Source organism: Varanus komodoensis, unplaced genomic scaffold (genome assembly GCF_004798865.1).
Source record: "Varanus komodoensis strain SLA01 unplaced genomic scaffold, ASM479886v1 scaffold67, whole genome shotgun sequence".
Lineage (NCBI taxonomy): Eukaryota > Metazoa > Chordata > Lepidosauria > Squamata > Varanidae > Varanus > Varanus komodoensis.
Genome location: NW_025336308.1, coordinates 2,649,325 through 2,676,306, shown reverse-complemented (window position 1 = coordinate 2,676,306; position 26,982 = coordinate 2,649,325). Strand labels below are relative to the sequence as shown.

Below are 26,982 nucleotides of genomic sequence, written 5' to 3'. Positions count from 1 at the left end.
GACGCGGGAGGTGCGTGCGGGACGGCGTCTGCCGAGCAGCCTTCCAACACGTTTCCCGCGACTGTTGCTGGACAGCTGGCCCAGGAACGGACCTGTCGCCGTTTTCGTCGATTTGACGTTCCGTGTGCGCTTGCACTTGTGTGTGTGAAATATGCTGACACGAGCGTGTATCCTGTGGTTGTGGCCAGTTGCTTGAAACATTTCAGCGTGCATCTGAGATGTAGTGGAAAGGAGAGTTGCATACATTCCTGGCAGTGTCCGGGGTGAGCATGCACGGAAAGTTGACTTCAGGGAGCTTCCTGGATTCTGTCTTTTCGCTTGAAAGAAATATAATCTTGTGTCAGCAAGCCAGCCTATTCTGAGGCAAGGTTTGCAAATTGTGGAGTATGTACGTTACACATGCTACCTCGACCTGGGACCTGCCAGATTTTTAGACCACGGCTTACATAATCCCTTGCCACGGATTCCGCTGACTGGGCCTTTTTGGAGTTGTAGTACAGAACATTTGTGGAGTGCCACATCAGAGAAGGCTGATTTATTTAGCACAAATAACAAAACCAGAATAAGCTGGTGGCTGGGGAAAGGTCTTGGAAGATTACAAAACTTAGAAAGAACCTGTATGAATGATTCCATTTTACATTTTGTGAAGCAGTTTTACTTCTACTTCTACTATCTAGTTTTAGTTTCCTGATGTGGTTTATCTTCCTAACATGTTTCAAGTTTAGATGTGGGTGGGAATATATTTGAAAGATGCTTGGGAGTGGGAACAATATGTGAGGATAGTTGTACAAATTAGAGGCAGGCAGGTTTTATCAGTGGACTAGATACATGAGAACATCTGTCCCAGCAGACCTTGCCACAGGTGGTAATGCCTATTGGCTAGACACTGCTCGTGCCGGGGAGGCGCAGTTGCATGCTCCGGGCTGCTCTGGGAAGTTGCCCATCTTCTCCAAGGGTGCATCAAACATGCATAAAGGCAGGAGAATCCCCACAGTCCGGCATTGCACCTTAGAGCCAGCTTGGCCTGCTTGTGTGCTGGAATGCTGGTATTTCCCAGGAGGGAAACAGCATGGCGCACCTTTTGGTTGCTTAAAATTTGTAAAAAGGAGAAATACGTATCCTCAATACCACCTTCCAGGAGGAATGTATGTCTGGTATGTTTGAAATTGGGTGTCACGAGCAAACAGTCTTTTGGAAGAAGTATTTTCCATACAGGCTCTCATGAGCATATAGCCTGTGCACCTGCTCTTGCGCGGCGAGGTCGCCCCTCTTGGTGTCTTCTCAGGAGGCGGGTGTTTCATTGAACTGGCAGTGGGTGAATTAACCAGCTCATCTCATGTGGTGGAATCGTCAGCCCTTGAAGGTAGCAGCCTGTTGACTCTGAATAAGTCACCGATTTGACCTGGCTTCCTTCCAGCCTGGAACAAACAGAATCTCAGGGTGTTGGGATTCTCTGAAGGAGGGCAATCCTGGCACATTTAACATAAACCTGTTTGGCTATATGAAGGGGGGCCTCTTTCTGTTTTAATTCTTGAAAGAATGCCATGGCTACCAGAACTTCAGGAAACTCGGCCCCACCCATTCTTTGCATTCTGTACGTCTGTGGTGGGGTGTCCGAAAAGGAAGCTCATGTATTTATCAGGATGTCTTGGACTATTTATTGTTTATTACATGATTTGTGTGTTCTGTAATAATTTTGCTTGGGAGCATGTGACATAAGAATATTGCAAAAATGTGGACTTTAAAAACATGAATGCAACAGTAGGATCAGGAGTCAGTTAAAACAGAACAGAGGGGATTATAAACCTACAGAACTAGATATTACAACCGCATCATAATATCCTCAAAACAAGAAGATGTTAGCCTGGTGCTGAAAAGACATTAGAGTGGGCGCCAGGCGCACCCCTCTGTGGAGGGCATTGCACTGCAGAGCGCAATCCTCTACAGGTGGTAAGCTAGGGAGGGACGGGGTCAGCATTTCCAAAAGGGAGTTGGAGCCTGTCTCCTGAAAATAGCATTCTTAGACCCAGAAGGGACAGTGGCTCACGTTGACTTTCTAAGAGCACGAGATGAGTCATGCTGGATCAGACCAAAAGCCTATGTAGTCCAGCAGTTTGTTCACAGCACCGCTAACCAGATGGCCACGGTATGTCCACAAACAGGACGTAAGTGCATTAGGCTGGAGCTGCACAAATACCCCGTGGTTTGCACCATAGATTTGTAAATAATTTTGATTTATTTCTTATGAGTCTTCAACAAGAATCGGCTCTGAGCATGTGCTTGTGGCTCAGGAGTGGCTGGGAGAAGCCAGGGTGTGGTGGCGTTCCCCCCTCTCCAAATTGCTCCCTTCAAGAATTTCTGTTGACTGCAGCCAATAATTGCTCTTAAACGAAAGTAGCACCTGGCCACTGTTGTAAGGTAGTGCTTGTGAAATACGGAGCCAGCAAAACATAGCAGTTCATTGGAGCTGGGCTGTTTGGAGTTCAGCCTCTGACCTCCCTAGTGTGTTCTCCCTCACTGGGTGGTTACTTTCCCGCAGAGGGCAGGATGGGGTTTCCCATGCCATGGAGACTGGCGTTTCCCAGAGCAAAGGGCACTCCCAAACCTCTTCCTTCGCCCCTAAGTGGCATCACTGAAGGGAGAGGACTGGAAACTGGCGGAGAAGTCTGCCTCTCTCGGTCAGTCATCACGGTGCTTGCTCTCATTACGGTGACTGGAGCAAAGGCAGTGGACGGCACGAACGGAAGTGGGTTAAAGGACTGGAACGCCTCATTCCTCTTTCACCTGCCTGATTTGATTGATTATCATTTCAGGAGACGTAGAAGCCACTTCTAAATATTTCGTGTCACACAGCGCAGAGCGATACTGTGCTTATGGAGAAGCAGACGTGGCTTTCAGTATCGCATCCTCCTTAGTGCATCTCTTGGTTTTGTCCCATCAGTGTTAGAAGTTGGCTGTTGGGCTTCGGTGAAAAAACCGTGGCATGAAACGGTCGGCCTTTGGTGGCAAAGCGCTGTGCCAACGAGCCCCGTCCAGCACCTGTCCTGAGCGCAGGCCCTGTGGGCATTTTGCTGGGCAGCGTGCTTTTAAAAAAAAGTTCCCCACACTTGTCGCACGTGTGCCATGTTCGGTCACACCGTGAGAGCAAGAAGCAGGAGAGGCAGCGTGCGTCTTGCTGCATCCTTTGAACCAGGATTGCGAGGCTGCTCTTGCTGATGAGGCCGTGGCGGTTTGGGGCAGCGGCGCGGGGCCAGATTGGAAGACAGACCCATGATGCAGCGACGAGTCAACATGGGAATTTCCCATCATTCCTTTGCCTGTCAAACCTGATGTGCTTTTAACTGGTTCTTTAATCAATGGGTTGGTCCCAGTGCTCTATCCTAATCTCCTATGAGTTACACTTCGATGGTAGAGGTCCTGAAGATACTCTTATGCTTTGTAAATGTAAAACGCATCAGTGGATGATAGGCATTCTGATGCCGGTTGTTTCGGGCTAGGCTGAGATTAGTTCAGCCCTAGTTGAGTGTGAGAGGCTGTGTGATTTTGGACTGTTTAAAAATGCCTTTTGCACTTTGGATACTTTTTACATGTGTAATCCTAATGAGGTGATGTTTTGTCACTCAATACCCCCAAATACCTTTAGGTTAAGTCATAAGTCATATATGGATGAAACCAGTACTGTTTGGTGTGGAAAAGTGACCCGATGCATAACATACAGTTTTATCTTCCTAAATGAAAAGTCTGTTTCACATCAGAAGGCCATTTAAGATCTACTATGTTTTACAAAATAAGAGAGTAAACTCAGATACTTAAAGCAAATATTTTCTTCACTTTTTCAAAATAACAATATGCTCTACAGTGATAAATTCAGTATAGTAAAAAACTCATAGTTTTCATGTCACCAGGCCAGCAGAACTTCCCAACTGGCTTTTCCACGCTGAGCATAATAACCACGAACTTTCTATAATGGCTACTAGCGCTAAGCTTTTTTTCCTCTAGGTTTTGTTTTTGTACCAAAAGTTTGGCAGTGAGAGACGCTTCTTCAGGTTTAAGAGCGCTCTTTTTACTTTTTTGGTGGGGGGGTGGAGGGGTAAATGCATCCATTGTATTTAGCCTGCTGGTGTTTTTCCTCTCTGCTGTGTATTTGGCAGTTTCTGGCCCTCCTGTTTTATTCCTCCTCGCTTCATCCAAGCCAGTCAGGAATCACATGCCACAAATGATGCCACAAGGCTTTATAGTCCGTTTTAGTTACGTGCCGACATCATTGAGGTCAAATGAAAGTTAATAGAGTGAGGCAGTGCTTCTCGTACTAATTAAATGGACAATCTGAGATTGTTCTAAGAGCGAACAGATTTTTATCCTGTTTGCACTGCTCCCTGAAAAATTGCCAGAAGAGGCCCCCTCTCTTCAGTTCTGATGAAGCCTTTTATGAGACTGTCCCCATCTCTCAGTTTTAGCTTGGTAACGGCACACAACAAATTCCTGCTCCTCGTTAAGACTCTCTGCAGCTTCACTTGGGAGCGATTTCTGTCAACCCTTTTCACACTTTTGGAAGCATAGCTAGAATACTTCACATGGACCTGAATTAATCCTAATGAACTTCTATATTTCTATATAGTGTTCTACATTTCTGTATAGTGTTCAAACTTTCCATGGCCAGTGTAAGATTTGGTGCTGATGCTTTGATTGGAACAGACACCTTGAATAGACCCCTTTTCATTATCATGCAGCAAATATCTCATGTTCATCCCAGTTTCTCAGTTGCTCTCAATGAAGGCCATTGGGCTGTAACTTCTTAAGGACTGTATGAAGGCACCAGCTGTAGAACTTTTGGTCAAGGCCTCTGGCGTGTTCTTGCGGTTGTGAGGTCGTGTGTAGCCAGTCCGCAGGTCCAGTGACAGCCAGCGTGGCTGCTGCAGAGGTCCTGTTGTTTTGGTAGCTACAGCCAGAGATACTGGAGAGAAGAAATCCACAGTGGGAGCCGGAGCCTCTTCTTGGTGCAGGTTGTTCGTGAGCGGCTTCTAAGCACCATCCCACCCACGCTGCTAGCTGAAACGGTGCTGCGATGAGAAGCACGCGATGAGTCTTGTCGCTGGCCTGATTCCAAGCAAACAAGCTTTCCCTTGACCCATGGAGGGACAGCATCCCGTATTTATCTGCTAGCGTTCTGTGTGTACAGATGGGCCAGAGGACTCACACAGCAGCAGCAGCCCTGCTAACCTGTGCAGCATGTGGCTGCATAAGATGCTTAGGTATGTTTCTGACATCAGTGGTTTCCACAAACTTACTGCAGTCGCCCAAAGCAAGTGGTGCAGGTCTCAGTAGATGTGCTGTGGAGAACTCTGCAATCCCCCCACGTTGCAGTTAGCTCAACCGAAAGAGATGCATTTGTGGTGCGGGCTGGATATACCAACGCAGCCTCCTCTTACGCAAACGTTGCTCCTGGTTGGAGCACAGAGTCTAGTGGAGTCCACAGAATGCCACTCTTAGGCCTCGAGGCAAATGACCACACAGCCAGGGCAGAGATGGCGCCGACCTGAAGGAAGGCAGACCGACGCATCGTGGCTGTTAAGGGGAAGGCAGAATGTGCGGCCTCCGCACTAGCAGCCGCCAGTTAGTTAAGTTTCCCTCTTGTTGCTGCGATGATGTGAGAAGGAACACGACACTCCTGGGTTATTGCTAGACTGGGTTATGTCCTCAGACGTAGCAAAGAGGGTACGGCTGGTAGGAAGACACTGCTGGTGTGCGGATGGAGTTGTCCCCAGCTCCTTTGCTGATCGGGGCATGTAGACAGAAATAGCTCGCTCCGCCACGCTGGGAATTGTCGGACCTTTCTCTGTCCATGCATGTGCAGGACTGTTTCCTAAAAGCCTTAGCTTGTCTAAAATGCTCTAGAAGTGGCATTCTGCATGCGCGAGCATACAGTACCTTTGACAAACTGGTCGAACCGGAAATGTCAGAAGTGTTGGATGCGGCTTGTTCAAAACATGCAGTGTGATTTAAATTAGCTGGACTTTGTTGACATCTCATTATCAAACTTCAAAGACCTAATTAAAGTAGCATTTACTTATTTTTTAAATAGCTTTCCGTTTAGGCATATTTAACCTAGTGCTTTTTCCAGCCTTTGCACTCGCTCCATTTTTTAAAAAACCAAAACCAAACCACACCAAACCACCAGCCCGCCTGTGAATGTGAGTCTCTTTTTCTCCCCAGCCTTCAAATCTGTGATGCTTTCTGACTCTCTAGATAAGCAGCTCAAGAAACCCGGACCGTCCTGCTTAGCTAAGAAGAAAATGGCAGAGCAGAATTACACACATGGTGTTACACACGTGTGTGTGCGAGAGTGCGTGCATTTTTCAGTTCAGCTTTCTCCCACCTTTGGACTTCTAAAGCCTCAAGTTCTTTCTTTGTTAACTATAAAGAACTTTATAAGTTTTGGTAACTTTTTAAAATGATCAAACAAACTTTTCCCCATCAGCCAAATTTAATGCAGCTATTTCCAGTGGAGAGGAGATCACGGTGCTTGCCTCACATCGCTGTTAAAGAGGCGGTAACCATAATTCAACATCAGCTTGGTCGATTTTGCAGGGATTTAAATCCAGACTTTTAGAAGAGCCAAACACTCAAAGCCCCGGACATGGATGAACCTATCCATCAGTTTTAGGTTCTCTTGCGTTCATCTTGTTTTGACCTCAAATTCTTGTTGCTCTGATCACGTAGAACATTGTAAATGTTGGTAAATTCTTACGGGAAAAAAAAAACCTGAAAAAAATTCTGATCCGTTCTAATGTCTACTTAAAGCCGAGGCCCTGGGAGGAGATGCCTCCAGCAGGGACTGATAGCTCTGTTCACCTCCGTAGGTTTCCCAGTCCATGAAGTGTGTCTCTGGGCTTGCAAGGCATGGGAGAGAGTGGGGGTGATTCTGACTAGGAATGAGCATTGCTATTCACAACTGTTGATGCTTCTTTGAAGGGCTCAGAGCATAACAGTAACAAAGCAGGTAAATGTAGATTTTTAAAGCATTATAGTGAGAGAAAGCATTGCTAAATCATTTACTCTTACGCTTGCTGAATCATTAGTGCCAGTGTGGTGTGGTGGTGAAGAGCCTGGGACTGGGACTCAGGCGATCCGGGTTCGAGTCCCCACTCGGCCATGGACCCAGCTGGGTGACTCTGGGCCAGTCACAGACGGTCAGCCCAGCCTACCTCGCAGGGTTGTTGTTGTGGGGATAAGATGGAGGAGGAGAAGGATGTCAGCTGCCTTGAGCCCTTTGAGGAAAAAGGCAAGATATAAATCGAAAAATAACTAAATAATAAATGAATAGTACAGAATCTAACAGCAAACCGAAGCAAAGTTGCCCTGCCCGAGTCTTTTTCTAGTACAGTCAATTTCTTACCATACAGGCATTCCATCAGCTGAAGAAGGCAGCATTTGTTTGTCTTGTTTGAGCTCCAAGATACTTTGCAGCAGCTGATAAACACACCAGAGTGGCAGGTCGTAGAATCGTGTGTGAGTTCTTGCAGCCTCCCGCCTTGCTCTCTCAATGCAGAGTGCTCTAGGTAGGCAATTTGACCTCTTATGATTATTAGGGAGATGCCTAATTTATTGGAGCAGGCCTGTCTTAGAGCAGGGCAGCTGTAAGAGTGGCAAAGATCCTCCCTCTCTCTCGGAGACTTCTAACATGATTTTGTCCCATGATAGTAAAATGCCCAAGCCTTGCAAGAATCGAGTATACACGGACTGTATTTTTTTGGTAAAATACAGAGGGTTAGTTCATTTCTCTGAATTACTTCCACAATGTTCAGCCATTAGGTTAGCCGTCAGATAATAATGTTGTTCAAGACACGACACTCTGCATTTTCTTTTTAGACAAAAATGGTTCTGTAACTTCCTACATTTCCCAGCCAGCCATGCTGACTAGGGGATGCTGGGAGGTGTAGGACTGTTCTCTGTTTAAAAATGTGGACACTCCTTTGATGGAAGAGCTTGTGTTCGAAAGGTACTCCATTTCAACAAATTTTCAGCATGTATCTTTTTATTACCCCTTCTGTAAATTATTATAAATATTCACAATACAGATTTTGAGAGATAAAACAGTTATGTAAATTATTTAATTGAATTTTGTGCAGAACTCTTGAAAGATTTCTCAAAATCTTAAAACCCTAGTATTTAAGTCTTGTACTTTCAAGAAGCCATTGGGAAAATCATTTTCTAGTTTCTGGCAGGGTAGATTAAAGCCGTTGATACTTCAGAAAATCAAATTTAAACATCTAAATAGAATATTACACATTTCTCTAACCTAAAAAATCCCCATAGCTACAGTTGAATCTCATAATACAGTTGCTGAACCTGTACTTACAGTGCCATAAAAATGAAGCTGCCTACCAAGCAAACAGGCCGTAATTTCAGTTTCAGCCTGCCTACCAGCCCCAGCTTGTTGAAGTCCTGGGCTTTTAGTTGCTCTGACTTAAGTCGGAACGGCAGGCATGCATATATGGAATGAAGCGTGTCTGTTGGCGGAGGTGGGACTGGCAAGACCCAAGGAAGAAAGGGCACAGTCTGCGAGTGAATCAGTCCCCGAACTTGGAGACGTCTGACCATCCTGTGCGGGACAGGAAGATCTGCTCTTCCCTGCCCTCCTGCCCTGCCCTCCTCCCCGCCCTGGCATTATCCCAGGTGGCGAGGCATTTGCGAGGGGAGAAGAGGAGGCCGGCAGAGGCTTGGGGTGTCTTGGCTTCTTGAGCATCCCTCCTCCCTGCCCACCAAAACACCCCTTTCCCCTCTGTTCTGCGGAGGAATTTCCCACCTTGGAAGCCACATGACGCGACTGCTGACATGCTGACGATAAAGGGAAGGTGGGCTAGAAACCCAGTTCCCGAAGTCTAAGGTCAGGCTGCTCTCTCTGACGTTGCCTCTGGGAATCTGAGCGATCCTGTGGATCCCAAGAAGCCGTCAGAGGATTGCCTCCAAAGACCGTGTAGCAGGGCGGGTAAACATGGGCTCCTTTAAAAAGTTCTTTCAGCACCGTGAGGGCAAAGCTGAAAGGAGTAATACTGGACAGGTAAAGGGCAGATTGTCTGGTGTATTGTTACCCTAAGGCTGCAGTCCTGTACTCCTGGGAGGAAGCCCCATTGAACTCAAGGAACTCTGAGTTTCTGAGGAGATGTGCGTGGAACTCTGCTGTTAACCTCACGGCATTATGAGTGCTGGCCATAAGAAAGAAGCCCCTTTTTAAAGACATTGGGTAAAAAGGAGAGAATGCATAATATACACAGTGGGACAAAGCAATGCAAAGCCTGCTTGTAAGAATGAAATAGCATAAAAAACACTCTAGTTGCAAACTGAAAAGGTACAGCAGTAAGATTTGCATCACAGTTTATGAGTATACTTGACTTAAATCAGTCACGAAAGTTATTTTTTCCTTGCTGATCTGAATTGCTTTGGTTTAAATCATTCCGCTCTGGCTTGTGAGCTTTCCTCTCTCCAGGATCCAAAGATAGAATTGCAAAGTCCTGTGGGGTGTGTCTGTCGTATTTTTAGAAATGGTAAAAGGAAGAATTAAACCAGCTGAATCCTAAATATTCCAACCAACTAGTATCTCAGAGAGGAATATTTAGAAATTTAGATCTGTTAGAGAAAAAAGTCATTTTGCTGATTTTCAACCTCGTCAAATGGTACTAACAGTCCTTAAGTCCTTATGGATTTTTCGTTTTCTGTAGCCAGAGTGCCAACGGCCATGTAACAGTATTATGCAAATAGCTGATTAACCGTCTTAATTCCTCGTGCTAAAACGGGCTGGTACAGAATGGCCCCCGCGTAATGCACCCCACCGTGCGTGCATTTCCACATGGGGCTTCTTGCTGTGGTGGTAGCTGCCATTCAGAATACTTGAGCTGGCGGCGGGGGCGGGGGGGGGAGCGTGCCATAGATGGGTGTCATGTGCAGACCTGGGCTGATGAGCCAGGCTGCTTTTGAACCTTCTCTGCAACTCTCCCTCTCTGTATTTGCACATAATTGCCGTCTGTGGCGCATCCAGTGAACCCGCGAGTGAGTTGGTGTGTGTGACGAGGTGCCCTGTGCCATGTGATTAATTTCATAAAATGCCCTTCCGCAACCTGCTGCTGTTGGAATGACAATTGTTGCATACCACACTTCTGAACAGCCCCTAGGATAAAGGCCCTCTTACCTCCTCTCAGTTTAAGTAGCAGTGGCAGCATTTTCCTAGTGGCGGCTGCACAATTTCGTTTTACCGCTTTCTTAGAGAAAATATGCATTTTGTGGGCATGATGGCGATGGCTGAGTTCTGGCCACTAACGTATTCTCGCTTGAATTTGATGATTTTGAAGGTTAGTGATTTGTTTTACACGAGTTGCCTTTCTGCTCACTAGGAAATGTAAGTAATTTGAAGAAACCTGTAACTTCTCTGAATCGCCTTTATGATGGACTTTTGCCAGGCCTTCTCCTCGGCAGAATCCGTGGATGTGCTAATCGCCAGTTTGTCACTTGGTTTTATAAACTGTAATACTTTGTCCATCACTCGAATTGGAATTGGGATTTTTATCTTTGTACATTTTTGGGAATTCTTCCGAAAAAGCATGAGCTGGCCAAATTTAAGCATTTTAAAATACCATTTACTTAAGCACAGGACATCTTAGAGCATGAAGCTTATCCCACTGAGTTCCGTGGGACTTAGCGTTCTTAGTTTGACTTGGTTGCACTTGCTGTTAGTTTAACCAGCCGAGTTTTCTTAAACGGTTTCTGGTATTTTTATTTCTTGAGGCCCTGAGTAGGGAGCTATGGTGGTTTGGATGCTTGAGCACCATGGTTGGTGCCGTACAAACCTTACGCTTAGACGAAGTCACTGTGATGAAATAGGCTCCTTTGTCTGAGAGGATGAAAAGAGGAAAGCTTATATTGGTGGGGTGACGTTCTGGTGGACGGATATGAAGCAGCCTTTTAATTACTGAGATAATGTGTTACATTCAGTATCTGTGAGCATTTCTGTTTTGAATTTGGCAAATTATCTCTACACTGGAAGTGTTTTTTCCGATATACACCTGAGTGGTTGGTGGTAGATTGTGCCTGCAGAAATCCTTTAATAAGATTTTCCCCCTGCCCCCTCCTCTTTAACTCATGCCAATTTTTTTCAGAATTGTTATCAGCACCCCATTTGTCGTGTCAGTATATTTTGAAGTATTCACAAGGCTGGGATAACATTGATCTGTGAAAGTATTCCTGAAGCAAAATGGTCTGTACTTCTAATTTAAATATGTTTAGAATTGTCTTTAAAGTAGCTTCGTAAAAAAAGTAGATTTTTAAAGAATCAAGTGTTCAGTTCTTAATACGGTAGGTGCCTTGACTATATGCACGTTTTGGCTCATTTTACTTGTGGAGTTGGAATAAGCCAACTTGGAGGTATACTTCAGAATTTAGCAAGGCAAAGTGTTGAGACCCCTTGGAGACTAAAGGCGGCTCCAGACGCAGGGCTCCTACTCCTGTCGTTGGTTGCAGCTTGCTCAGCAGTTACGTTTTTGCTCTGCTTCTGAGTAGATTTTCTGGAGTAAGAAAAAATGGAAGTGGTGGGAAAACAAAGTTATGAGTGGAAGTCATTGTTGTCTAAATCTCTGTACAACTCTGTAATTGAGGCAGGACGATGGCACAATAAAAGCTTCATCCAGAAGCAGGCTAACTGGTTTAGTGCCTTTTCCGGTTATTAGCTCTATTAAATTAATGAAGTTGTTGTTGTTGTGGTTGTTAGTCGTGAAGTCATGTCCAACCCATCGCGACCCCATGGACAACATTCCTCCAGGCCTTCCTGTCCTCCACCATCCCCAGAGTCCACTCAAGCCCACACCAACTGCTTCCGTGACTCCATCCAGCCACCTCATCCTCTGCCGCCCCCTCCTTCTTTTGCCATCTATTGTTCCCAGCATCAGGCTCTTCTCCAGGGAGTCCTTCCTCCACATTCAGTGGCCTTGAGTTCCATCTTCAGTATCTGGCCTTCTAAAGAGCAGTCAGGGTTGATCTCCTCTAGGACTGACCGGTTTGATTGCCTTGTGGTCCAAGGGACTTGCAGGAGTCTCCTCCAGCACCACAATTCAAAGGCTTCAGTCCTTTTGCTCTCAGCCTTCCTTATGGTCCAGCTTTCACAGCCATACATTGCAACTGGGAAAACCATAGCCTTGACTATACGCACTTTTGTTGGCAGGGTGGGGTCTCTGCTTTTTAGTATGCTGTCTAGATTTGCCATAGCTTTCCCCCCAGGAGCAAACGTCTTTTAATTTCTTGGCTGCAGTCCCCATCTGCGGTGATCTTGGAGCCCAGGAAAATAAAATCTGTCACTACCTCCATTTCTTCCCCATCTGTTTGCCAGGAAGTGATAGGGCCGGATGCCATGATCCTAGTTTTCTTACTGTTGAGTTTCAAGCCAACTTTTGTGCTCTCCTCCTTAGTTTGCAGCCCGAACCATCTTGCTCAGTGTTGCCTGCCCGTCGCGACTTGGAGCAGCTCTCCACAGTTGTAGAGGAGAACCTGAAGATGCTAGCTGGGGTCGAGGCCAGGACTTTGTGCAAGCAGGATGCCCGCTCTGCCGAGTGACGGCCTTCCCTCTCAAGTATTGGTGGACTTGGGTCTTAGTGTTGTGTTGCCAACAAGGGGCTTGTCATCACTCACATTAAATGCACCCGGTGAATCCAAGCCAAGTTCATTGGAGGCCATTTCGTGGTGTAACGCTGTTGGAAACATGTGCTCAATGAATGCCATGCTTCTCACAATGTTTCCTTCAGGTTGGTACAGTTAACACATCTCTGAGTCGCTTTGTCTTTTACAGTACAGTCGGCATTTTCAAAGCGAGTGTTGCTGGATTAGAGAATGTTTTCTTAGACCTTTTGCTTGTATTAGGGTTAGGGTACTCAGCAACATTGTTAACGAATGTGACTGCATGGCCTCGGAGTTCTGTATGTGTGCATCCTCAGGTTCAGGTAGGCCTTAGCGTGGTCCAGAAAACAAGGAACTGGGAAGAAGTTGGGCTGCGGGAGCCCTGCATGAGGGAAGCGGGATGAGGAGGGTCACATCACACTGCTCTTGAGCTTGCCTGAACTCTTCAACACCCTAACAAAGGCTATAAAATCCCCACTCATGTTTGTTGAATGTGAAAAATAAACTGCCTTTTTACTGGTTTAATCACTTTCAGATCAACGTGTTCAATGTGGAGAGTATGTTCTGTTGAGAGAAGACTGAATAGAAGGTAAATGCAGCCATTGCATTTTCAAAACTTCAGAATATTTTCAAATGAACGAGAGAATTTGGTGGAAAACATAATATGCTATCTAAACTATTTAATCCTCCCAGTCTTTTTAAATGTGCAAATCCCCCCTCCCCCAATTTAAATAGTTTTCATGACCCTTGAGTGTAAATCGACCTCTTTTCTGGCACTGGTCCCAACTTAAAAGAATGTGTCACCCCTCTGTGCCAAACTTTCAAAACAGGTATTACTTTACACTGTAATTAACTACATACAGCTTGAAAAGGAAATAAACTGGTAGGCTTTTTCCACCATGGGCACATAAAGCCATGTTTCACAGAAGAGAGCACTTAAGTAGGAACAAGGAAGCTTGTGTGAAGTTAGCTAAGATTGTATATTTTTTGTGGTGGTGGGGGAGTCTGATCTTGGTGTGTAGCTCTTGGCAGTTTCAAACAAAACAGTCAGTGTTCTCTTAGTTCAGGGAAAAAATACTCCAAAAGTCTTCTAAAAATCTACTGACCGGAATGGCGGCAAATGTTATTCTCTGCGAATGGTCTTTCTTTTGTAGTAGATTTCCCCCTAATATTTCTGTGGAGATATGGAAGTTGGGGCTGTGGAAACTAGCATAATAATGTGAAGGATAAATATTGAGAAGACTAGGAACACAATCTCGTGTGTATCTACAAAGTGAGTCTTGGGGCCAGGGTTGTAGGAGGTGTGCCATCCTAGATGGCTGGGTAGAGCGTTGCTCTGGGGTTGTTGTGTATCCAAACCCATGGGTTATGCAGAGGTTGCACAATCCTCGCATAATTAATACATACTTCTTGGGTTGTACAAGGGCTGTTTAGCCCTCTCCTAAACCGTGTCCATTGGGTTCAAGGAGTATGGCAACCCCTGATCGGGGGTTGCATGTTCAAAGTGGCCGTCATGTGCCCCCTACACTGTTGTTTTGTACAAACAGGCTGCTTAATGGGTCTTGAGACGAGGTAACTCGTATTAATTTGTTATTTATATGTTTTAATTATGTTGTGAGCCTCCACGAGGCTTTGTTGTGATGGGGGTGGCATAGAAATGTTTTAAATAAATAGGACTGCTGCCTTGATTCTTGTGTGGGTTTTCTTTCCCAGGAAAAAATGTCATCCAAGTAATATTTGGCTCTTGTTCCTTTTCGCTAACCTGTGTTTGGGCTCTTGAGCCAACTAGTAAGGAACAGGGAGGAGAAATGAAAGACACAGAGCTGGGTGGAAAGTTAGTATAGAACCATTATAGCAACATAAAAGATTGCATGCCAAGTATCTGTTCGATTATTTTTAAAAATCTATTTAAAAGCAGGGGAAGAGGAAACTGGTCAGCTCTTCTCAGGGAGTGTGTTCCACAGTGCCGGCGCCACCACCGAAAAGGCCCACCTGCATGTCCAGTAAAGCGAGGGCTTCGGTGTGTCCTGAAGGCCTCAGAGGTAGTTTTCGGGGTTGCTTGGCATGTTACAATTCAGCCTTAACATGTCAAACAGGTAGGAAATACTGCGGGTAGATGGTGTACTTGTGCTGTTGTGTATTGATGAACATTCTGGGGGTTGTATTTTTACCAGTTGACACTTACAAAATATCTTTAAATACGGTCTTGTGTATACAGCATCACACTAGTTTGGTTTGGATTTAACTAAGGAATGAGTAACTGAGGCTAGGTCCGTTTTCTCCAGATGAGCCTGCGGCTAGTGAATAAGAAAGATAAAACTGGCAGAGAGTATTCCCAGGTTTTACTATCACCTGGCCATCCCGCGAGACTCTGGGCTTCAGGAACATTGCGAAGGATATGCTACATCCCGCAAAGGGGTGCGTGGCCTGATAAATCCGACCCACCCGGACTAATGGAAGCTCCAACCAACTTCTCGTGAGTAAGTCTGTTTAGACCAACTCATGCCGGGACAGACTGAGGGCTTTTGCTGTGTCGCGAGGATCAGACGATCTGTGCAAGGTGGAACTGCAGTATCGGCATACTGATAACACCGCCGCTGCAGACTCCCGGCTGGTTTCTCCGATTGCTTTCATGCAGCTCTGGGAAGCAGCGGTCCCACAGCCGCAGCACGAGGCCGGAGCTGAGCATGCCAGGACCTGCTGTCAGTGGAAAACAGGACATGTCAGCCCTGTCCCAGGAAGGTGACCCAGCGAGATACCTTGCACTGTATTGAACAGCATTGTCCAGGACCTTTTCTGTCCATCCCTGGACACAGGTCATCTGCCAGACCATTTCGTGCCTCCAGTTAGGCTGGCAGTCGGACTGAAAGGATCCAGTGATTCCTCCAGGAATACCTGGAGTTGAGATTTGCTCTCACTGGGATCAGAGCTTGCCCCAGCGTGGCAAATGATTGAACTCAATGGGATTTGTGGTCAGGATTTGCTGTAAACACAATTAGAATTGGAATGTAAGCATGAAATTCCATTTTCTGGGAAATTAGTATTTATAGGAATAAATAGGGCATGTTAAGCTGACTTCATTTAGTTATTGATTGGAAAAAAAGGAAGTTTCAAATTAAGCAAGCAAATGTCTAAGTCGGTAACAAAGTGGATATAGGTAGAACTGGTAGAAATGAGAGTTGCTGATCTTTCCAAAAGCTTCCTCTGCCTCTGCTCCAGCTTGCCTCTAGTGTCGCATATGCAGCCTGGGTCTCCTTGAAACGCACCTCTGGTACTTCCTTCTGGCTGCTTCTTAGTACCTTTCGTGCTTCTGCCAGTTGCGGTTGGATCTCCCAGTTAACTTTCTTGATGTCTCTCTTTGGCGTGAACATTCCTGATGGAAGCTTCTGCTGACGTCTCTCTTGGGCAAGGGGATGAAGGCGAGAGACTGGAACTCGTTCAGCGATGCTGGTCTGGCTCTGCTGTCCATGAACTCCCTTTTCTCCGTGATTATCCACCTGTTCCGGCAGCAGCACTGCAGCTATTTATTCTGCCTTTCCCTTGTCTCATGAGCCCACTTCATACCTGGGCTGCTTTCAGTTTTTATATTTGTACAGTGCAAAGGACAGTGTTGGTGCGTTTAATAGGATGGTAGCGTATACCTTCAGTGAAGTAGAAAATAAACAGCTTTATTCAAGAGAGATTTGTCGAGTGCCCTTGAGGTATCTAATACTTCTAAAATATGAATCTTTCTACTGCTTAGCTGAATTCGCCATTACTCCAGAACAAGTCTCCACAAATCTGTTTGCCACGAGCAAATGCTTTTTGGCACAACAGAACACCCAACAGCACTCAAATGTGGTTGCAGCATTTTTATCCTCCTCTTCAGCCGGGGGTGGGGGGGGGAGCAAGCACAGAAGAGAGCACCAGATTGCAAAACTGATCTTCAGCTCCTGCCCCTCACATTCCCAGTGACAGTGGAGGTGATCTGCTGCATCGTACTAAACCTGGAAGCAGACTTAAGTCTCTGCTTTGTTGGAGCTCTGATCGCAAAGAGAACATGGCGGGGCTGGGTGTCGTTCTCGTTCCTCCATGGAGGAGGATGCAGCAGATGGACACAGCGTGATCCTATCGATATCCTCGGCCGTGGCGCCTTTCTGGGTTAGCCGTCTGGGATCGGTCTGAGATACAGCCACTGTTTTGTGGCCTTTCGTGGAGGGGTGTGCTCAGAAGGTGTTGGTGGAAGATTCCTGTTGGATGCTGTAGCCATTCGCCCGTCGTCTCCCTCGTGTGTCCATCTTGCACCTCGTACAGTTTAGTGTTTGCGTGTGTGAGAAATCCCTGGAACACTCTCTCTCCTTTCCATCCAAATCCAAGGAAGTGTCTCTAGTTGATGTTGGCAGTGACTTGATGAGGGCAAACGAACTGAGCCTCAATCCAGAGAAGACAGGTTTTTCCAGCTAGTTGAAAGGCAGATGCGGGACTGGGGACTCGGGCCTGTCCTTGGATGGGTTTAAACCTTCCCTGAAGACTCAGTCCTGTGGCTTGGGTGTACTTCTGAATTCAGCCTTGAACCTGGGTGCCTGTGCTTCGCTGGTGGCCAGCAGCGTGTTTGCACGGTTGATGCCAGAGAGTTTTGATCTGGCTGTGGTCACACATACCTTAGTTTACATCCTGTTTGTGCTGCATGGGCTCACCTTTGAAAACTGCGTCCCCCCGATACAGCACTTCCCCTGGCGGACTGAACAGAATCCAGAATGCTCGTCTGTGGCGTTCTTGCTGCGGCTCCCGGGCCGTGGCCCTGCTTAACAAGAAAGGCCAGGCTCGCGTTCTCTTGCTGTCCTTCTGCTGGTAGCTTTCCAACAAGCTTTTGGACTGAAAGTAGGTCTTTTCAGTTGGGTATTGTTTTCATTCTGTTATTTTCATTTTTAAAATAGCGTTTTAATGCATTTGTGTTGCAAGTTTTATTTATGATTGCAAGTCACCTTGTGTAGTTGCTGGCAAGGTGGGTCACTGCTCAGCTTCTGCCTGCTCTGAAGCTCATACTGATCCCCCCCCCCCCCGTTCTCTGGCACCCGCAGAGGCTTCAGGGAATGGCAAGTGTGGTGAACACAGATAGTGGCTGACTGCTGAGCCAAGCCAAAACTTGAGGACCCTTGTTCTGCAAGCATTAACACATCAAAAGAAAAAAAAACTCAATCTCTGTCACCATAATACCTCTATTAGACAAACCCAGAAGTCTCGCACAGTGCAAACTTTTTAGTTGTGCAGAGCAGGAATATGAAAATTAAAAGCCGGGGAAGGGAACGTGAGGGGGGAAGACCTGCCTTAACAGAAGTGTCCCTTTCTTTCCGCCCTTTAGTTAACGGCAAAGTGGCGTGATAGCGTAGAATGCCGAGTTCTCGGATACGTCCTCTGCAGGTTGCTTTACTTCTTGGCGTATCCGGTCCTCCTTTCTGCCAGGTCCCGTAGTCTGAGAGGTGCTGTCTGGGGGAGCCTCCCCGTATCTCACACATTCTACGTGTAAAATGCTCAAGCCTTTGAAATACGGGTCCAGTTAACCCACGTGAGCCTTAGAAACCCCTTTTCTAGGTTGGCTTTCCTATAAAAGGGGGAAACAGACACAGCAATGTTTGATCACGCAAGTCCCCTTCTGCCCCATCCGGCCCTGTGGCCAAAGTCACACCAAGCAGTCACTCCCGGGAAATCGCGCCCTGCGCAGAGGTCGGGTTGGGGATTGCAAAACACGGTACCTTGGCCATGAAGCTCCTAAAAAGTCGAGGCGGCAGCGTCAGCCAGACGTGCTCTTTGTTGATATTGGCCTGGTTCTGACACAGGTTCCAGGTAGGTGCATGAGCTCTGGGGAAACCTGGACTCTCGCAGGCCTCCTCTTTTCTCCTCTTTCAGCTTCACGAGAAGGAGAACCAAGGCTTCCTCTTCTACTGTTAAGCCACAGCTCATGGTCAGATCTCTGGTTTATGATTCTGGCTTGTTCACCTGTTAGAATTTAAGCAAATTGCAGCTGTTCAGAAGAAACAGGAAGCTGGTTACTTTGAAACCATAAGTGGATAATTTCAAATTTCCTCTGTCTGGTTTGCACCAGTGGAAAAGAGCACAGGTGTAGTGCGAGCACCTGAGACTCACTGCTTTCCATGAGCAGAGGGAGAAACCATGCCTTCCCCCATTATGTCCAAGCTTGCCCACCTCTGAAAACCAGTAAACATAAGGGAAAATGTAGAGGCTCCAGAACGTGTGGGAAAGGTTGACATGACTCATCGTATGCCATTAAATGCCTGGGAACACAGGACGGTTTTGACCTGTTGCCGAAAAGATTATACCGGTGATGCCAGGTGAGCTTCAGCAAGGGGGGGCATTCCAGAAATGGGGGCCCACCACTGGAAAGGCCCTCCTTTCACGTCTTGGAAAATGAGTCTGGGCTTTGCAGCATAACCCTGAGAGGATTTTTCAAGTTATTGGCAGATAATCCAGGTGTGCTGGGTGTTCTTCTTGAGATCTGGATTGGTTTAGGCATGAGGAGAACACTGCATTGTGTCCACTCTGGTACCCCGGACAACATAATATTTCAGTCCAGCAGTGCACCAGAAGTTCTTCATTGTTTTAATTCTACGAATGAGGCTTTCATTATTTTGGTGGCTGGCTTCTCCAGAAAATTATTAGCTTTGGAACTGCACAGACTCCATACACTTCCTGAAAGGAAACAATTGTAAGATATCCAGGAAATCATTAGGAAATGGGAACTTCTGCTCCTGTTTGCCTCTTACATAAAGCAAGCTAGAGTTTTTTTATTTTTTTCCCCCTGACAAGCTGTCCTGTGTAGGGGTGGAACCCCCCCTCCCCATCTAATGGAGGATTTTTTTTCCGGGTACAGTCAGTTTTATCCTACAAAATTCAACTTTAAAGCTATTCATGCCTTCTGATGTCCTCAGGGCCCTGCTAGCATGCAGTCCTTCTGAACAGCCTTTGACCAAAATTTATTTCTATTTCTCTGTCATATACACATGCGTGCACACTCACATACACGTGCACACACACACACACACACACACACACACTTGAAAAGAAGCAGCAAAATCAACCTGAGGGATGCTATGGTGAACTCTGGGAAAACCAAAGGCTTTTTTTTTTGTTCTCCCAGGCACACTAAGGACATCCTTGACCACTCATGATGCTTTAGCAGTGTGCTTATCTTATGATAATAGTCATATAAGATGAACCTCTAGGAATATAATTTTAAAGATGCTTTTAAGGAGAGGGCAGTGATACGAGCATGCTCAAGATAACGTTGTGAATGTGGAGAACTGTGGAAAATGCTTAGCTTGAGGCAAAGCACGATAGGCCGGTGGCTACCTTCCCCTGCTCACCCCTTCTCCTGAGCTCTGCTTTTCCCTGTATTCTCCCTTTCTATCTATGATACTTATGGCATTAGGTCTTTAAGCCTTGCGTGGCGATTTCTCTTAGCCTCGCTTTGTTGACTTTTTCTCTGAATTAGTTTACTTGCAACTGTTAACACGTACACCACCGGATAAGAAGCCATCACAGCAGGATGCGACAATGTCAAACGATCAAAGCTGAAAACATAAAACCAGACTGCACATTTCAAAAGGATGCTCTCAAAAAACCCTTGGCCACAAGAGTGGAGGGTAATCCTAACACTTGATGGAGAACATCCCATAGTTTGAGAACAGCACAGGGGGAACCCCTTTCGCAGATGTCTGACAGTCCGGCTCTGCATGCAGTTATGTCCTTGTTGTTGTTGTTAGTTGTGCAGTCACGTCTGGCCCATCACAACCTCATGGACAGCACTCCCCCAGGCCCTCCTGTCCTCCCCCGTCCCCCGGAGTCCACCCAAGCCCCAGTGACCCCATCCAGCCACCCCGTCCCCTGCCGCCCCCGGCTTCTTCTGCCCTGGAATGATGCCTTTTCTGGAAATCTTCGTGCTTGGGCAGGTTCATAGGAAATCTGGCAGCCTGTCAGATCGCACGGACCTAAGTCATTTAAGACTTTAAATGTTACGAACAGATTTCTGTCACCCCGGCAAAAAACAAAAGCAAAGCAAAAACATGCTGCTGAATTTCAATGGATTTTTGCTGAGTCCTTAATTGGATTTAACTTTTTTTATTTGACAAGGTAAAACCAAGCTTGTGAACTCCCAAGATTTAATTCATCCTTCAGCATAGCACTGCCACTGAAAAGACACTGTAACACTTTTTAGGTTTTTAAAACAATAAAAACACTGGTTCTTAATCGGCCTGCTGGATTTTGCATCAGTTGCAGCTTAGCTTTTCTTTGTTTGTTTGCTTGTTTGGAGCATCTGTGTGCCGTCCCATCGCATAGCCTCGGGGCGGCTTACATGAAATAAAATAAAATAATGCAGATAAAATCCAGATCCACCCTGGCTGCAGATCAAAACCCATTAGTAAGTTGACAGGATGGTGAAAAGATGGTGAAGAGCGTTGAGTTCTCCCATCTCCTTTCCCAACCCCAACAGGGATCTCCTGCCTGGGAAGGAGCGCTGCCCGTGATCGTGGTGGGTGATAGCAGCTTTTTATCAAGGGAGAAGGAGTAATTTTTCCTCCGGCCACAGCTCAGGGGTGGTAATTGTGGGGACCTGATGCGCAGGTTTTTCTCCTCATGCTTCCAGCATTCATGTGGGGAAGTGTTGTGGCTAATTGCAGTTTGCTTGATGGATTGAGAACAGTGATACTTTGAGTCCTGGCAAGTTTCATGTTAATTTCTGCGTGGAAGTACTTTATATGCAGAGTATGCTGTGGAACCTGAATTGCTCTCATCGCCTTTGGTGTTGGGCGTGAGAAAGCGCTGCTTTGGGGCTGCTGTGGGAGCGCCTTCGCGAGGGCTGGTCTCCAGGAGGAGGAGGAGGATGCGATGTGGTGGTGGAGGGACTGGAGACAGCGAGACGAGAATTGTCAAGCTTTTATTCACCAAGGTTTACTATTTTACTAGTGAATTTTTTTTGAATGATCACCTTCAGCCTTTCATTAGGTTTTCTAAACTACTCTAAAACACTTAAAGTATATTTCATCCAGTTGGTTGTGTAAATAAAAATCCTTAACGTTTTAACTGGTGTTCATGGATAACTTAGAGGCGCCAAGAGAGAAAAATAAATGGGCTTTCTTTGGCATTGTAATATTCAAAAACAATAGCTGGACTTCGTGGCTACTTTCTGAAACTTGCAGTAAGTCGGGCACTCCATGGAATTAGTGCCTGTTGATTATATTGCTGCTACATTAGGACTCCGTTTCATTTTTTCTAAAATATATTTGCTTTCTGCAAATAAAATTAGAAACAGGCCACAGGGAAGAAAAAAATGGGCTGCCTCTGAGTTTTTAAAGAAAAAAATGAACCTATTTTAGATTAATACACCCTTCCCACTTGATGGGCTGGGCTGCACGCGTATTCCTGCTGCATTCTGTGTAGCACCATATAAAAAGTAAACTCAGCATCGCCTTCTCTAGTCCATATTATCTTAGTGTAGAAAGCTTGTGTGTGTGTGAAAGAGAAAGATTTGGCAAAAACATAAGGGGAAGAGAGTAACACATCTTTCTTCTCCCACTCTGGTCACCCAGAAGATTTTCTGGGCCTGCCTTGTGTTCGTGTGTTTTAATTTGCAGGGGAAATGTTTGAACATCATTTGTAGATTGCCCCTAAATTTGGCCCTATGAGTACATGCCTTACCTATTTCTTGGTAAGAAATTACAGCCTAGCTATCAAACTAGTTCTTATTTTTCCTTGAGAGATTGTAATATGAGTGTGTGTTCTCTCTCCATTTTTAACTTCTCATTTTCCTGAGGGACTTCATAAATATCGCTTCCCTTCTACAAAGCTGCTGACATGAAGCAAAAGCTTCTGATACATTATTCATGTGATGTTCATTTTCTGTGTTTAGGAATTAATGTAGGTTCACTTAGAAATTTTTGACATGACTGCAATCGAAGAAAAAGATGGCAAAAGAAATAGTGCAGGCAGAATCATGTGGTACATGTTAGAATTTTTTTCAATGAAAGAGCAGTAGTTTGCATATATATACAATGAATTGTAAAGGTATTTCATTATTTGAACGTTATTCTAGAGTGTGTACTTTGCATCATTGAGCTGAATATCTGTGTCAGTGTATTCAATACCGTAACGTTATATCAAACCCTAACATTTATAGAAAAAGCTTTGAATTCTTTACCATTCCCGTGTAGTAATGTCTGAACAGATTTTTTATTTTTAACTTTTGTTATCACTGAGTACTATTGAAATAGTTAAGTACAATTAAGCCTTTGATTCCACAGAAGAGAGATCTGTGTCTAAACAGGACAGTCTATGCTAAGAATATATGAGAGAGAAAAGTGTTCCCAGTGTGAACTACTGCTAAGGACTGCAAAGTTTATTTATTTTATTTATTGCATTTATATACCACCCCAATAGCCCAGAGGGCTCTCTAGGTGGTTTACAAATATTAAAACCCACCAATCCTAAACAAACAAACAGAGTTGATCATATTGAATTAAACTTGATTTTTTTTCCTTCTAAGACTAGCACCAAGAACAGGTTTGGCATGAAAGCTGCGCTTCAGCAATGTGGACAGCATTTTGGGGTTTTATCCAGAAGACTTGGAAGCCGAAGGCTGGGCCACCTTACTCTTCCTTTTCTTGGTAGCTCCGTTGTGTCAGTTGCCTTCTGTTGACTTAACTCTTAAATGCAATCGCTACACTCTTGAATTGTTGTTATTTTTTGTTTTCTTTGATTTGCTTTAACATGATGTGGATACTTATGGGTACAAACAGGTTATGGAGCACAGGGTAGGGAGAATCCCATGTCCAAATGTCTAAATCATCTGTTCGAATTAATTTCACCCACCATCATGGGATCTACCAGTTTTGTGGTAATGTGCGACTAATTAGCAGAGCGCCTCGCAATTGCTCCAGCTTTTGTTGCACAGATTTTATTAGCTATGGTCTTGGTATGTTAGCTTGGCACATGACATTTAAATGTGCTTATTAAGTATTTTAAGAGATCTGGAGATTTTGAAAGCATGCTCATAAATCCGTGTTTTTTTCAGCTAATTTTAATAAGGGTACTGCCCGACCATGATTTTGGAATTTTTCTTATAGACCAACATGGCTTACATGTCCTCATGCAAGAGCCGTCTTGGGGCCATTGACTGACATCAGCCCAAATTTGTGCAGGTCTCCTACAGTTCAGGCTCAGATGGGCTCTTTTCGTGTGCCCCCATTTGTTCCTGGTGGGCTGTCAGGCTTCATCGTGTGGCTGTTTCTCTCCAGAGTGTGCTGAAGTTTTCTAAACACCTGTGTAGATACCGAAACTGTGGAATAAAGAGAATGTAGCTGAACTGAGTTGTGTGCTCTTCATACAGCCTTAGCCCATCTGGGAAACTTTTTACTAGTCTATGCATACTTTATATTAAAAAGTTCATTTATTTATTTAGAATATTTATATGCCGTCCTGTCGCGAAGGCCTCAGTACGGCTTACATAAATAAGATAATATAAAACATAACACCAATGAATTACAGATCCACACTGGCTGCAGTTGAAAACATATATAAGCCAATATTAAAAGTTATTAAAATATTGTTGGAATAAAAAGGTCTTAACCTGGCTCCGAAAAACAAATAACGACGGCGCCAGGCGGACCTCTCTGGGGAGCGCATTCCATAGATTGGGCGCCACCGCAGAGAAGTTGTAGCACATACCTGAAGTTGTAGCGCATACCTGAATAAGTCTAAAAGGTCAGGGAATTAGGTTTTTTAAATTGTCAGGGTGAAACATTGGTGGTTTGAAAATACAGCATTTGTTTACATAAAGCCAGAGTGGGGGGCATTCCCTTTTCCTCTTTTGAAGTAATTTGAGAAGGATACACACACATATATGCTAAATGCCTTTGGCTTGATTTGGTTTACTTTGTCAGTTTTCTACTGTGAGGGGTTTCTGTCAATCTCACTAAATCACATTAAGATCTATGAACAGTTTCGTATTTATTTGCAGTGTTCTGCCTAAGCTAAGTTACAGCTATTTAGCCAATTAAATGAACCATTAACTCCCAGAGTTGTGAAGCATGGATCCAGTGCTTGCTGAGATATTTAATTCTCTGTAACACAAGAGTTCCTTTGGAACTAGATTGATATTTCCTGCATTTTTATTATCTTTCACACAACTGTGCCTTTCTGATTATAGAAGTTCAGTGTCCGTTCTGTTATAATGAAGGATAGCTTTTGGGAATAAGGCGTGTTCAATGTCCTGGTTCATATAGAATTTTAAACCATGGTTTATTATAATCAAGATTTGTAAAACAAGCCAGGATTTGAATCACAGATGCTTAGGAACACTGTGGTTTGTTTTGTGTAATGGTTCATTGTTTTCCATACTTTCTCTATGAATACCTAGCCTATATACATACATCTCCATACTGCCTGAGGACTGACAGAGCATCACAAAGCATTGGTCTTATCTATGACCAATCCCAAAAAGGAAGCAGGAGGCCTCCTTCCTTTGAGATTTTTGGCTGTCCTTGGTGTGCCCCAATGCAAAAAGTGTTCTAAATCGTCCCTGCCCTCTCCCTTTCTAGATACCACCATGATTTAAGATCCTAGTTTGGCTTTAAATGTATTGAACATAGGAAGACTAATCAGGTTTGGGCGTTATAAATTGCTTAACTGAAAGAAATTCTGATTTAGTTACATCTAAACTGAACCAGTATGTTCTGTAGTCTGTCCTAGCAGCTTGTTCTCAACACAAGCATATGTAAGGTTGTATACGTGTTACTTGCGTGCTTTTCACACCAACTTTACATGTAAAACAATCCTTAGACTTCAATTTCTGTGACCTAGCAAGACTTACAGTATGTAAAGTTTTCATTTTTCTTGATAGATCATCTTTCTCCCTTTACCATGTAAGATGCTTTCCAGTTCTATCATCCAAAAGTAGTGTGGGGCAAAGATAATGGGTTGGTTGGGAGAGTTATGCTCCTTGTATTACGAGTGGCTGCATTAAATGAACAGGAATACTGGTCCTGAACTCTGGACTTTAGGTGATAACCATGAGCCATAATTATATCCCAATTTTAACTTTTAAAACTTCACAAGAAACAGCTGTTTCCCCCTTATTTCCCTTGACCAGTAATACGGCTGTTTGGCTTTGTTGCTGTAGCTTTATTTTTCTGAATTACTTGAAAAATACACCCCAGCTCTAGGATCAAAGCTGCAGTTTAATTAGTATTGCAGAATGTGCTTTTAGTTAAGCTGCAGGGAAGGGAGTAAAACGGCAATTCAGTACCACAACTACAGCACCGTGTTGACACTGTGTTGCTTCGGCTGGGCATTGTTTCAGGCTCTTCTGGGAATTCTCCAGTGTTTTGTAAATAGCATGAAAAGGGTTAGTATACTATGAGAAAATGATTAACAAGACTTTCCCCCTGCAATTTTGCAGAAATCTTACATAGCATAGAGTTTCCTGTGTAACTGTGATATTGCTTGATTTAATTGTATCATACCTGCTTTTGCAGTTGGGAATCTCAACCTGCCGCTAGAATTAATAATTGTAGTAAGTCATTCTTAGAAATCTGTTTAGGGTGGTGTTTTTAGAAAACAAAAGAGCCATAATATAAAAAATGTGCCTCTTTTCTTCAGATTGCCCACAGGTAAAGCATGTTACCCAGCACCAACCCTTGTGTGACATAGTGGGCTCCGTCGTGTGCCCTGACTTTCCCCCCACTAACCGTGACATCAGGCTAGGGTTGAGGTTTGAGTGTTAAATTCCCCTTTCCCAAGGGTTGCAGCTCCAATTAGACTGAGATCTGACTGAACGTGTGGGCTGGGGAACAGCTCCAGGAAAACGATAGTTTCAGAGAAGGGATGTAGACTTATGTAAATCATGTTGGTTTACATAGGTCTACATGGGTGAAGACTGTACTTTTAGATATTTGAGAGCTGCAAATAATACACTGTAGTACCAAACAGCCTTTATATACTGGATAGTGGAATGACTTTACAGAAATTAGAAAAAGAATATTGAACTATGACGACAAAAAACTGCAGCTTGAACGTGCAGCTGCTTAGCACAGAAGAAAGTTATGGCAAAAGTACCTGACAAAGAATATTTTGAAAATGCTGTTCTACTGCACGTAATGTCAGAATACTTAAAACATGTTGATAAATCTTGTTCTTAAGTAAACAGGAGGCTGTTTCAGTTCCATTAAAGTACAGGTTGTCCCCACATTACAAATGAGTTCCTTTCCTGATAGTCTTTAAGTCAAATTTGTAAGTCAGTCAGATCGCATACATACAGGTCATATTTAACATGAG

General features: G+C 44.7%; 1 protein-coding gene across 1 annotated transcript in view; it reads left to right on the top strand.

The window, feature by feature from the left end:
• The window catches only part of NEO1 (neogenin 1), a 104,647-nt gene that overhangs the window by 13,607 nt on the left and 64,058 nt on the right, over positions 1-26,982 (top strand). The window lies entirely within an intron of this gene.